Below are 14,139 nucleotides of genomic sequence, written 5' to 3' on the forward strand. Positions count from 1 at the left end.
GATGTTGAGCATTTTTTCATGTGTCTGTTGCCCATTTGTATGTCCTCTTTGGAGAAATGCCTGTTCATGTCTTCTGCCCATTTCCTGGTTGGATTATTTGTTCTTTGGGTATTGAGTTTGATAAGTTCTTTATAGATTTGGGTACTAGCCCTTTATCTGACAAGACATTTGCAAATATCTTCTCCCATTCTGTTGGTTGTCTTTTTTTTTTCACTTTTTAAATTAAAAAAAAAAAATCTGCATTTATTTGTTTATTTTTTATTATTATGTCCAGTTAGCCATCATTAGTTCTTGATGTAGTGTTCAACGACAGAGAATGCCTTTATATCAACTGTTAGGAAACTGAATCTGACAGCTGGGCCCAAGAGGGAGAAATGAAGTCAGAAAAACTCTATGGACAGTTTCTAGGGAAAGTCAGGAGTGAAATGGTCATAAAGAGATTAGGTTTGAACTAGGACTGAGAATATCCTGATGTAGATAGAAGCTGAATCTAGTAGAGGCAGAGAGGTCCAGAGAGAGCCCATTACTTAAGGCTCACATTTACATTTTTGATTTTACCTCTGCAAGAGGTTATATATAACATCAGTGAGCAACACTGGCATGTTTGAAAGAAGGCAATGGCAATTAAACTTTAAAAAAGTTTGTGTGCGTGTGGGTGTGCGCAAATCTAGGAAACCATGGAAAATATAAGCGACAAGCCCAGTAGCATAAACTTTGCAGCCAGGCCATTTTTGTTCAAATTTTGGCTCTGCCATTTACAGGCTGTGTGATTCAGACAAGTTTCTTAAATGTTCTGTGTTCTGATTCACTCAGCTCCTAAATAAAGATCATAATAGCACTCCCCAGGGTTATTGAGAGGAGTAATGGGCTTACATTCATGAAGTGCTTACAAATGGGCCTGACATAGTGGGTGCTCTAGGAGTCCATGAAATACTAGTGGCCTCTTTCTCTCTTCCCCTTTGATTTGCCCTGGCTAGAAGTTGAACTAGATACAAACTTTGGATATGACCTTAAAATGTCAATTCATATGGACACCTGTTTCTGACAGACTATATAAGTGTATTAAAGAATTCATATCCTTTAAATAGATGGGTATTAAGTTTGTCAGAGGAATGAAGGCTTATTTTTTGGATTTTTTCCCCCTTTGAACAGTTTGTAAAATAGCATCTGTGTGGGAGTTGCATCTCATTGACCCAAATTCCTACCAGCAAAAGATCATAATACTGGGCAGAAAAGAAAGTGAAAGGGTTGGTAAAGGTGGGGGAAACACAACTCATGCAGGTAGTTTTTGTTTGTTTGTTTTAAAAGTGTGGTGAGAATATATAGCATAAAATTTACTATCATAACCATTTTAAGTGTACTACTGAGTAGTGCTCAGTACATTCATATTATTGTGCAGCTAATCTCCAGGACTCTTTCATCTTGTAACACTGAAGCACTATACTCAATAAAGAACCCCCATTTCCCACTCCCTCATCTTCTGGTGACCACCATTCTATTCTACTCTCTGTTTCTATTAGTTTCACTCCTCTAGATACTGCATGTAAGTGTAATCATGCTGTATTTATTTGCCTTTTTGTGGCTGACTCATCTTACTTAATATAACGTCTTCAGATTTCATCCATGTTGTAGCATGTGTCAGAATTGCCTTCCTTTTTAAGGCTGAATAATATTGAATTTTATGTATTTACCACATTTTGTTTCTCCATTTATCTGTTGATAGACTTATGGGTTGCTTCCACATTTTGGCTGCTGTGAATACACTGCTATAGACATGGGCACACAACAGACAGGGTCTTTATGACATTCCTCTGTGGTGTGGCTTCCTTGGATCCATGGCCTCTTTGGCCCCCAGAATATTAGAAGAAGTTTGGGCTCTAAACCAGGAAGACTGGGATTATAAGAAGATTCACTCCTTACAGGCTCTGCAGTCTTGGGCAAGTTACTTAAATTCTCTGACCTTGTTTCATTTTCCGTAATAAAAGAACAGTGATATTTAAATACAGAGTTCTTTTAGGAGTTAAGTTAGACCATGCACAATGTTTGTTACATTGTAAAAGTTCAATAAATTCATTACCCTCTTTTCTTTTTTTTTAAATTTTTAAAAAAATTTTTATTTTTTATAAACATATATTTTTATCCCCAGGGGTACAGGTCTGTGAATTGCCAGGTTTACACACTTCACAGCACTCACCAAAGCACATACCCCCCCACCAATGTCCATAACCGCACCCCCCTTCTCCCAACCCCCCTCCCCCCAGCAACCCTCAGTTTGTTTTGTGAGATTAAGAGCCACTTATGATTTGTCTCCGTCCCAATCCCATCTTGTTTCATTGATTCTTCTTCTATCCACTTAAGCCCCCATGTTGCATCACCACTTCCTCGTATCAGGGAGATCATATGATAGTTGTCTTTCTCTGCTTGACTTATTTCGCTAACCATGATACGCTCTAGTTCCATCCATGTTGTCGCAAATGGCAAGATTTCATTTCTTTTGATGGCTGCATAGTATTCCATTGTGTATATATACCACCTCTTCTTGATCCATTCATCTGTTGATGGACATCTAGGTTCTTTGCATAGTTTGGCTATTGTGGACATTGCTGCTATAAACATTCAGGTGCACGTGCCCCTTCGGATCACTACATTTGAATCTTTAGGGTAAATACCCAGTAGTGCAATTGCTGGGTCATAGGGCAGTTCTATTTTCAACATTTTGAGGAACCTCCATGCTGTTTTCCAGAGTGGTTGCACCAGCTTACATTCCCACCAACAGTGTAGGAGGGTTCCCCTTTCTCCGCATCCTCGCCAGCATCTGCCATTTCCTGACTTGTTGATTTTAGCCATTCTGACTGGTGTGAGATGATATCTCATTGTGGTTTTGATTTGTATTTCCCTCATGGCGAGTGATATGGAGCACTTTTTCATGTGTCTGTTGGCCATCTGGATGTCTTCTTTGCAGAAATGTCTGTTCATGTCCTCTGCCCATTTCTTGATTGGATTATTTCTTCTTTGGGTGTTGAGTTTGCTAAGTTCTTTATAGATTTTGGACACTAGTCCTTTATCTAATATGTCGTTTGCAAATATCTTCTCCCATTCTGTCAGTTGTCTTTTTATTTTATTAACTGTTTCCTTTGCTGTGCAAAAGCTTTTGATCTTGATGAAATCCCAATAGTTCATTTTTTCTCTTGCTTCCCTTGCCTTTGGCAATGTTCCTAGGAAGATGTTGCTGCAGCTGAGGTCGAAGAGGTGGCTGCCTGTGTTCTCCTCAAGGATTTTGAAGGATTCCTTTCGCACATTGAGGTCCGTCATCCATTTTGAGTCTATTTTCGTACGTGGTGTAAGGAAATGGTCCAATTTCATTTTTCCGCTTGTGGCCATCCAATTCTCCCAACACCATTTATTGAAGAGGCTGTCTTTTTTCCATTGGACATTCTTTCCTGCTTTGTCGAAGATTAGTTGACCATAGAGTTGAGGGTCAATTTCTGGGCTCTCTATTCTGTTCCATTGATCTATGTGTCTGTTTTATGCCAGTACCATGCTGTCTTGATGATGACAGCTTTGTAATAGAGCTTGAAGTACGGAATTGTGATGCCACCAACGTTGCCTTTCTTTTTCAATATCCCTTTGGCTATTCGAGGTCTTTTCTGGTTCCATATAAATTTTAGAATTATTTGTTCCATTTCTTTGAAAAAGATGGATGGTACTTTGATAGGAATTGCATTAAATGTGTAGATTGCTTTAGGTAGCATAGGCATTTTCACAATATTTATTCTTCTAATCCAGGAGCATGGAACATTTTCCATTTCTTTGTGTCTTCCTCAATTTCTTTCATGAGTACTTTATAGTTTTCTGAGTATAGATTCTGTGCCTCTTTGGTTAGGTTTATTCCTAGTTATCTTATGGTTTGGGGTGCAATTGTAAATGGGATTGACTCCTTAATTTCTCTTTCTTCTGTCTTGCTGTTGGTGTAAAGAAATGCAACTGATTTCTGTGCATTGATTTTATATCCTGACACTTTACTGAATTCCTGTACAAGTTCTAGCAGTTTTGGAGTAGAGTCTTTTGGGTTCTCCACATATAGTATCATATCATCTGCAAAGAGTGATAATTTGACTTATTCTTTGCCGATTTGGATGCCTTTAATTTCCTTTTGTTTTCTGATTGCTGAGGCTAGGACCTCTAGTACTATGTTGAATAGCAGTGGTGATAATGGACATCCCTGCCGTGTTCCTGACCTTAGTGGAAAAGCTTTCAGTTTTTCTCCATTGAGAATGATATTTGTGATGGTTTTTTAATAGATGGCTTTGATGATATTGAGGTATGTGCCCTCTATCCCTACACTTTGAAGAGTTTTGATCAGGAAGGGATGCTGTACTTTGTCAAATGCTTTTTCAGCATCTATTGAGAGTATCATATGGTTCTTGTTCTTTCTTTTATTGTTGTGTTGTATCACATTAATTGATTTGCGGATGTTGAACCAACCTTGCAGCCCTGGAATAAATCCCACTTGGTCGTGGTGAATAATCCTTTTAATGTACTGTTGAATCCTATTGGCTAGTATTTTGGTGAGAACTTTCGCATCTGTGTTCATCAAGGATATTGGTCTATAGCTCTCTTTTTTGATGGGAACCTTGTCTGGTTTTGGGATCAAGGTGATGCTGGTCTCATAAAATGAGTTTGGAAGTTTTCCTTCCATTTCTATTTTTTGGAACAGTTTCAGGAGAATAGGAATTAGTTCTTCTTTAAATGTTTGGTAGAATTCCCCTGGGAAGCCATCTGGCCCTGGGCTTTTGTTTGTTTGGAGATTTTTAAAAAATATTTTATTTATTTATTTGACAGATAGAGATCATAGATAGGCAGAGAGACAGGCATAGAGAGAAGGGGGAAGCAGGCTCCCTGCTGAGCAGAGAGCCTGATGTGGGGCTTGATCCCAGGACCCTGAGATCATGACCTGAGTGAAGGCAGAGGCTTAACCCACTGAGCCACCCGGGGTCCCTGTTTGGAGATTTTTAATCTGTTTCAATCTCCTTACTGGTTATGGGTCTGTTCAGGCTTTCTATTTCCTCCTGGTTCACTTTTGGTAGTTTATATGTTTCTACAAATGCATCCATTTCTTCCAGATTGTCCAATTTGTTGGCGTAGAGTTGCTCATAATATGTTCTTATAATAGTTTGTATTTCTTTGGTGTTAGTTGTGATCTCTCCTCTTTCATTCATGATTTTATTTATTTGGGTTCTTTCTCTTTTCTTTTTGATAAGTCTGGCCAGGGGTTTATCAATTTTATTAATTCTTTCAAAGAACCAGCTCCTAGTTTCGTTGATTTGCTCTATTATTTTTTTGGTTTCTATTTCATTGATTTCTGCTCTGATCTTTATGATTTCTCTTCTCCTGCTGAGCTTAGGGTTTCTTTCTTGTTCTTTCTCCAGCTCCTTTAGGTGTAGGGTTAGGTTGTGTACCTGAGACCTTTTTTGTTTCTTGAGAAAGGCTTGTACCGCTATATATTTTCCTCTCAGGACTGCCTTTGTTGTGTCCCACAGATTTTGAACCATTGTGTTTTCATTATCATTTGTTTCCATGATTTTTTTCAATTCTTCTTTAATTTCCCGGTTGACCCATTCATTCTTTAGAAGGATGCTGTTTAGTCTCCATGTATTTGGGTTCTTTCCAAACTTCCTCTTGTGGTTGAGTTCTAGTTTCAGAGCATTGTGGTCTGAAAATATGCAGGAAATGGTCCCAATCTTTTGAAACCGGTTGAGTCCTGATTTAGGACCGAGGATGTGATCTATTCTGGAGAATGTTCCATGTGCACTAGAGAAGAATGTGTATTCTGTTGCTTTGGGATGAAATGTTCTGAATATATCTGTGATGTCCATCTGGTCCACTGTGTCATTTAAGGCCTTTATTTCCTTGTTGATCTTTTGCTTGGATGATCTGTCCATTTCAGTGAGGGGAGTGTTAAAGTCCCCTACTATTATTGTATTATTGTTGATGTGTTTCTTTGATTTTGTTATTAATTGGTTTATATAGTTGGCTGCTCCCACGTTGGGGGCATAGATATTTAAAATTGTTAGATCTTCTTGTTGGACAGACCCTTTGAGTATGATATAGTGTCCTTCCTCATCTCTTATATAGTCTTTGGCTTAAAATCTAATTGATCTGATATAAGGATTGCCATTCCTGCTTTCTTCTGATGTCCAGTAGCATGGTAAATTCTTTTCCAGCCCCTCAGTTTAAATCTGGAGGTGTCTTCGGGCTTAAAATGAGTTTCTTGAAGGCAACATATAGATGGGTTTTGTTTTTTTATCCATTCTGATACACTGTGTCTTTTGACTGGTGCATTTAGCCCATTAACATTCAGGGTAACTATTGAGAGATATGAATTTAGTGCCAGTGTATTGCCTGTAAGGTGACTGTTACTGTATATTGTCTCTGTTCCTTACTGATCTACCACTTGTAGGCTCTCTCTTTGATTAGAGGACCCCTTTCAATATTTCCTGTAGAGCTGGTTTGGTGTTTGCAAATTCTTTCAGTTTTTGTTTGTCCTGCAAGATTTTAATCTCTCCTTCTATTTTCAATGATAGCCTAGTTGGATATAGTATTCTGGGCTGCATGTTTTTCTCGTTTAGTGCTCTGAAAATATCATGCCAGCTCTTTCTGGCCTGCCAGGTCTCTGTGGATAAGTCAGCTGCCAATCTAATATTTTTACCATTGTATGTTACAGACTTCTTTTCCTGGGCTGCTTTCAGGATTTTATCTTTGTCACTAAGACTTGTAAATTTTACTGTTAGGTGACGGGGTGTGGGCCTATTCTTATTGATTTTGAGGGGCATTCTCTGAACCTCCTGAATTTTGATGCTCGTTCCATTTGCCATATTGGGGAAATTCTCCCCAATAATTCTCTCCAGTATACCTTCTGCTCCCCTCTCTCTTTCTTCTTCTTCTGGAATCCCAATTATTCTAATGTTGTTTCGTCTTATGGTGTCACTTATCTCTCGAATTCTCCCCTCATGGTCCAGTAGCTGTTTGTCCCTCTTTTGCTCAGCTTCTTTATTATCTGTCATTTGGTCGTCTATATCACTAATTCTTTCTTCTGCCTCATTTATCCTAGCAGTGAGAGCCTCCATTTTTGATTGCACCTTATTAATAGCTTTTTTGATTTCAATTTGGTTAGATTTTTTGTCTTTTATATCTCCAGAAAGGACTTTTATATCTCCCGAGAGTGTTTCTCTAATATCTTCCATGCCTTTTTCAAGCCCGGCTAGAACCTTGAGAATTGTCATTCTGAACTCTAGATCCGACATATTACCAATGTCTGTATTGATTAGGTCCCTAGCCTTCAGCACTGCCTCTTATTATTTTTTTTTTGTGGTGAATTTTTCCGCCTTGTCATTTTGTCTAGATAAGAGTATATGAAGGAGCAAGTAAAATACTAAAAGGGTGGCAACAACCCCAGGAAAATATGCTTTAACCAAATCAGAAGAGATCCCAAATCGTGAGGGGGGAGAAAGGGGATAAAAAGAGATTCAAAAAGAAAGGAAAAAAAAAAAGAAAAGAAAAGAATTTTAAAAAAGAAAACAAAGAAAAATATAAAAAAGAAAATATATATATTAGATAAACTAGTTAAAAAACGTTAAAAAAGAAAAGGGTAAAAGTTAAAAAAATTTTAGCAGAAGAAGAGAAAAAAATGAAAAAGAAAAAAATTAAATTAACTGCAAGACTAAAAAAATCACAGGGAGAAAGCCATGAGTTCCGTGCTTTGCTTTCTCCTCCTCTGAAATTCTGCTGCTCTCCTTTGTATTGAAAGTGCACTCCTTCGTAGGTGAACTTGGTCTTGGCTGGATTTCTTGTTGATATTCTGGGGGAGAGGCCTGGTGTAGTGATTCTCAAGTGTCTTTGCCCTAGGCAGAATTGCACCGCCCTTACCAGCTGCCAGGCTGAGTAATCCTCTCGGGTTTGCTTTCAGGAGCTTTTGTTCCCTGAAAGCTTTCCATAGAGTTCCAGAGGACAGGAATACAAATGGCGGCCTCCTGTTCTCCAGCCCAGAGGAGCCGAGAGCCCGGGGCCCCACTCCTCAGTGCACCCTCAGTGAACAGCGCCCAGTTACTCCTGTCTGCCTGGCCTCCGGCCGCACTCCGAGCTCACCGAGCCTGCGGATGGTTCAAGGTAACCCCGAGCTCTGAGCCTATTGCTGGCTCTGTCTCTGTAGCCAGCTTTCTCGTTCCAATACCTGCAAGCTCTGCGACACTCAGACACCCCCGATCCTTCTGTGACCCTGCGGGACCTGAGGCCACGCTGACCCCGCGTGGGTTTCACCCCGGTTTAGCCTCTGGAGTGATGTCCCTCAGCGGAACAGACTTTTAAAAGTCCTGATTTTGTGCTCCGTTGCTCTGCCGCTTGCCGGGAGCCGGCCCCTCCCCCCAGGGTCTATCTTCCCATCGCTTTGGATTCACTTCTCCGCCGGTCCTACCTTTCAGAAAGTGGTTGTTTTTCTTTTTCCAGAATTGCTGTTCTTCTTCTCTTCAATCTGCTGATGGATTTGCAGGTGTTTGCAATCTTTAGATAAGCTATCTAGCTGATCTCCTGCTAGCTGAAGTAGTCTCAGCCTGCTACTTCTCCGCCATCTTGACTCCTCCTCCCATTTCCTTCTTTTCATTCAAATGTGCCATTTCTTCTCAGATCACCTACAAATATCTCCTTCTTTTACTCTTGTTTTATTACAAGGAGAGCCACAAACATATCCGTGAGGCCCAAGGTTGGCTTGCGCATTAATACTTAAAAACGAAAATGTGCTATGGCGATCGTAGTAGCATTGGGCCAACCTTGCTTAACTAAACAAACACTCCTTAGAGTTTCAGGGTTCTTTTGAAAAATAATTGAACTATCCAAGAAGCCTTATTATCCTAAGTTGCCTTTCTTACTTAAAAGCAGGAAGTAGTATTTCTTTTTTTTCAAAGTATTTTTAGATATTTGAATTCAATTCAACACAAACTTTCAGGGAATGCCAAATTTGACCCACATATGTTCCCTGATCCTAACTCTTTTGGGTCCACTTATTTGACCCTGATCTAATAAAGAAAATAAGACCGTTACATGTTTATGTTGGCAGCAAGTATTTGATTTCATTTTCCTTTGGGGAGTGTCATTGACATAAATGCTTCTGTGTGGTACACCTTAAAGAACATTACAGTATGGTGACTATGCCAGTAATGGACTGTTTACTTAAACTCAATTCGGTGGTATAAATATTACTTTAAAATGTCAGCAGAAATGTATTTTTAAATATTTGGAAAAGCATACAGAGAGAATTTGTGATTTTAGATCTTGGCAAAAAACTATAAAGAAATAAGGTGCCAGATATGCTGTGCTGGAAAAATTAAGCTTAATGATTATTTTGTTTCGAGAGAAATAAAATTAAGAGAATGACTTGAACTTTGAGGAAGAAAAATAATATAGAATAAAAGAAACTTGGTAGAAGTGACATGAAAATTGGACAGATGGATACAAATGATACTTGCTTCTAAAATTCCACACATAAAAGAATATAAAATAGCATTTCAATATCATGATTCAATCTGACATTAGCTAGTACTAAAGTGGGTAAACATACACGAGGTTATTTATTTTGAAGTTCTTTTAACTATTGAATCAGAAAATTAGGTTAGATTTTTTAAATGTTTTGCTTTGGCAAAAACAAACTCACACATGTAGAGATCATGGTCACTGTTGGATTTTTATTGTTTGTGAATGTTTAGCATAACATGCTTCCAGAATGAGTTGAGGAACCTAAGAAGTGTTCTTAAGAGCTCTGGGAGTTTGAGTGTCATCTTCTCAAAGGCAGAAGAGCATTTCAGTCTCAGGATAAGAGTGAAACAGGACTAAGGTGAGCAACAGATGTCCCAAATTCAATGACTCCTATAAAGTGTTGTGTTAAGAAAAAGTTCGAGCCTTTGAGTCTATCATTATGTGAGTAGAGCCCATCACCTACCTTGATATGGTGGACATTGAAACCCGGAAGCAACTGAAGCCTTGAATTTCAGTGCTTATTATCTTCAGAAAAAGCTGTGGTGCCAGGTATTGGGGGTGAGGCTGCTGGCACGGCACTGGCAGCATTGCAGTCACTTAGTTGTAAGGAATTTTCATTTAGATCTATTGTTGCTGAGGTCCCATGTAGTATTTTAAGTCACATTTCCTCCATTTATCCAAAATAAATGTTTTTTAAAAAAGATTTGTTTATTTATTCTAGAGAGAGAGAGAGAGAATGAACACGAGTGGGAGGGGGAGAGAGAATCCAAAGCAGACTCCATGCTGAGCTCAGACCCTGAGCCATAGCTCCCATCTCATAACCTTGAGATCATGACCTCAGCTGAAACCAAGAGTTGATTGCTTAACTGACTGCACTGCCCATGCACCCCCAAAATAAATGGTTTGAGTGATTATTGTTTTCTGAGTAGCATTTAAGACTTAGCTTCTCAAGATTATTAAGTATACTTGCCCTCAAAAACCCTGAATTCCCAGAATTAGTAAGTGCACAATTCCTACCCACAATACACAATTCTGCCTGTTCAATAATGTGTACAATGTTCAGTTGTGTTCACTGGTGTCCTCACTATCAAGTTAGGGACTAAAGTCAAAAGATGAGTGCACACCTGAGAAAGGCAGTCCTTATATAAGGGGCCTGTGACCCATAGTTTCCACAAAGCGAAAGTCAAGGAGATGGAAAGGACAGATTAGTGTTGGTGTAGGCTACTCCCAGGAAGAGTGTGTCAGGGAGAAGTACAGGATGTTTTAGAGTTGTTTAATAGCCTGTGAAAGTTGAGGGGACCTGACCTGTCACCTAATTAATCCATTCCTTTTTTTAGCTCAACAAGTTGAGCCTATAGGCTGAACACAGATGCTTTAAAGAGAACAATTAGCCTTTTTTGTGGCATAGATACTCTTAAAATATCCATATTTTATAGGGATATCCATATTTTATTTTAGGGATAATGCATATGCTGGTGACTTCATTGATCTTTCTAAGATCACCAATGATTACATTTTGTCTAAATTTACCCAGTGTTTTTCATTGATCTTGTCTAAGTGATCTCATGACCATTTGATGCTGGTCACTCTTTCCTATTTAAAACTTTGACTTCTTTGGTGGCATTTTCTCCTATTTTTCTGGCCAGCCTTTTTAGGTCTCCTTTTTAGTTTCTCTTTGGCTAATCTCTACATCCTGTTTCCTGGAGTTCTGTCCATCCTTTCTATTCTTACAAATCTCACAGTATTTCTGAGCAATCTGATCTACTGCCATGACTTTACTTTCTGTTTGTAAGTTGAAAATTCCCACACACATCTCAAGCTAAGATCTTTGTCCTAGATTCCAGGATCTTATTTCAGAAGCCCCTTGAATTCCTCCACTTGGCTGTTCCATGTGAGCCTTAAACTTAATGAACAAAAAACTGAAGTTAGCATCATCTCTCTCTACCCTGACACTGTGTCCCCAAGCCTCTTCCTCTTCTATTCCCCATTTTGCTGGATACCATGAAAAACTCCTCAGATCCAAGGTTCATTTTTTATTCATTCTCATATTCTTTTGAACATTTTTTTTTACCTGTTTAATTGCTTTCTTCCCTATCTCTACTGCTATTAGACTGAAGGACCATCCTTTTCCACCCAGCCCCCCAAAACTCATTGACCTCCTTGCCTTCACACTTGTCCACCCCTAACCACGAAAACCCAAAGGGATCTTACTGAGGGGAAAAACTGAATCTTAACATTTTTTTGCAAAATTCTCTCTGAAGGCTTCCTATCACCTGTAAAGGCAAAGTTCAAAATCCTTAGCATAGCAAAAAGCTTTATGTGACCTACATTTAGATTGCATTTAGACTTTCTTTTAGGTTTTGGTTTCATTGGAGTTTTGTATTGTTTTGTTTTGTTTTTGCTCTTTGTTTCATTTTTGTTTGTTTGTTTTTGCCACTCCATCCTTACCTTTGCCTCTTGGCATTTCAAATTACCTTCCATTCCTTGAACTTGCCAAACTCTCTTTTTGCCTTTTTACAAAACCAGGGATGCTTTTCTCACCACTCTGGTGCATTCTGGTTCATCCTTCAAATCCTAGCTCAGATATAATCTCATTCCCAAGTCTTTTCTCTCCCTGGTCTGAGTGGTGCTCTTTGGCAGAGCATCTTTGCCATCCTATGCTTGTTCTATCCCACAATTTCTATTCTATTGAAGTTCTGTGGCTTATTTGTTAGATCCTTCTTCCTCACCTCTAGACAGAGCTTTCACTGAGAGTAGGGTTTGTGGTTTCTCTGTGTACTCAATCCTGGTGGAGTCTATGGGAGGCACCAAGTGCTCATAATTAAACAAAAAAGAGTAAATATTTCTATGTTATTAAAATCAAAGTGGGAGGTAGAAACATGTGGGGGTAATCTGGAGAACTTAATTAAAGAATGTGCCCCAATCCTACTTAAAGCATGTAAGAACTTTTTGGGGGGAACTATGCAAATGATTGAAATTAGGATAAACCACTAGTATTATAATGATACATATACATACATACATATATATGTATATATACATATATAAATATATATAAATATATTTAAATATGTATCACTAATTAATTAATTAATTAGTATATTTAATTAAATAATATATAAATAAAAATAAAAATACTATGGTGAGTGCTGTGAAGTGTGTAAACCTGGCGATTCACAGACCTGTACCCCTGGAGATAAAAATATATGTTTATAAAAAATAAAAAATTAAAAAAATAAAATAAATATAAAAATATATATTTCTATATTTATAAAAATATAAATATAAAATATATATTTATATAAATATATAATATATATATATATTTTTTTTTTAAAGAGAGAGAGAATGCATGCTTATGACAGAAGTTGAGCAGAGGGAAAGCAAGGGAGAATCTTAAGCAGTCTCCCTGCCCATCGTGGAGCCTGATGTGGGCCTAGTCTCATGATCGAGATCATGACCTGAACTGAAATCAATAACACTTAACTGACTAAGCCACCCAGGTGTCCCTAAAAATATGTATTTTTAGAAATCTAGCAATGTAAGAGAAACCAAGTAAATATGAAATAATGCTTGCTTATAATGAAACAATTTTATGCCCCTCAGAGGAGTAAAAATGAAAAATGTGACACTTTGAGTGTTGGTGGTAATATGGAGACATGGGAATTCCAACACTGCTGGTGGTCTTTTGGATGGGAGACTTAACAATAACTAGTAAACTCAGGGCTCCTGGGTGGCTCAGTGGGTTAAAGCCTCTACCTTCGGCTCAGGTCACGATCCCAGGATCCTCCAACCCCCCACCCCCGCTCTCTTCCTGCCTCTCTACTTATGATCTCTGTCTATCAAATAAATAAATAAAATCTTAAAAACAAGTAACTAGTAAACTCAAAGATATATGTATCCTTTGACCAGTGATTGGAACTTAAATGTCCATACTCTAGATAAACCATAGTACATGTACATAAGAAGAAGTGCTTGGAAATAATGACTGCAGCTCTGTGCAATAGCAAAAACATGTAAACGACATGAATGTTCAATAGGAGAAGAGAAAAAAAATTTTGAATAGGTGTTCCTTCTGGGAAGAAAAGGAGGAGAATGAGATTAGGGAAATTATCTGTATTGTTTCATTTGAGACAAACTATTATTAAAAGGCTTAATGACTTTGCCAAGTTATACCAATTAGCCAAGACTCCAATAGGATAAAAAGGGTAGAAATAGTAAAGTTGGGGTTGAATCATTAAAAAATAAAAACATGTTTTTGGAAGGGATAAGAATCAAAACAAACTCAATGCCTTATGTAATTGTGGGTGGGTACATAAACAATTTTTTATTTTGGCCAATTCACAAAGACCTGTCTTGATTCTATCAGAGAAGTGTTGAAAACATTGTCTACTCTGACTTCCTGGATATGCCCTACTTGAGTGGTGCCATGTAAATAACCTCACTGGCATTTCCAAGGGGAGTTGTAATAGGAAGGCATCATGTGAGAGAAATTCTGTTATGTTTCCTTGCTAGTCCATTCCTTTTCTACCTGACCTTTAAATGTTTTAGTTTGTCATGACTCCATCGCCTGAACACTCCATATTCTCTCTCTAAGTGACTGCAACTATTTCT

Source organism: Mustela lutreola, chromosome 2, assembly GCF_030435805.1.
Source record: "Mustela lutreola isolate mMusLut2 chromosome 2, mMusLut2.pri, whole genome shotgun sequence".
NCBI classification, from domain to species: Eukaryota; Metazoa; Chordata; class Mammalia; order Carnivora; family Mustelidae; genus Mustela; species Mustela lutreola.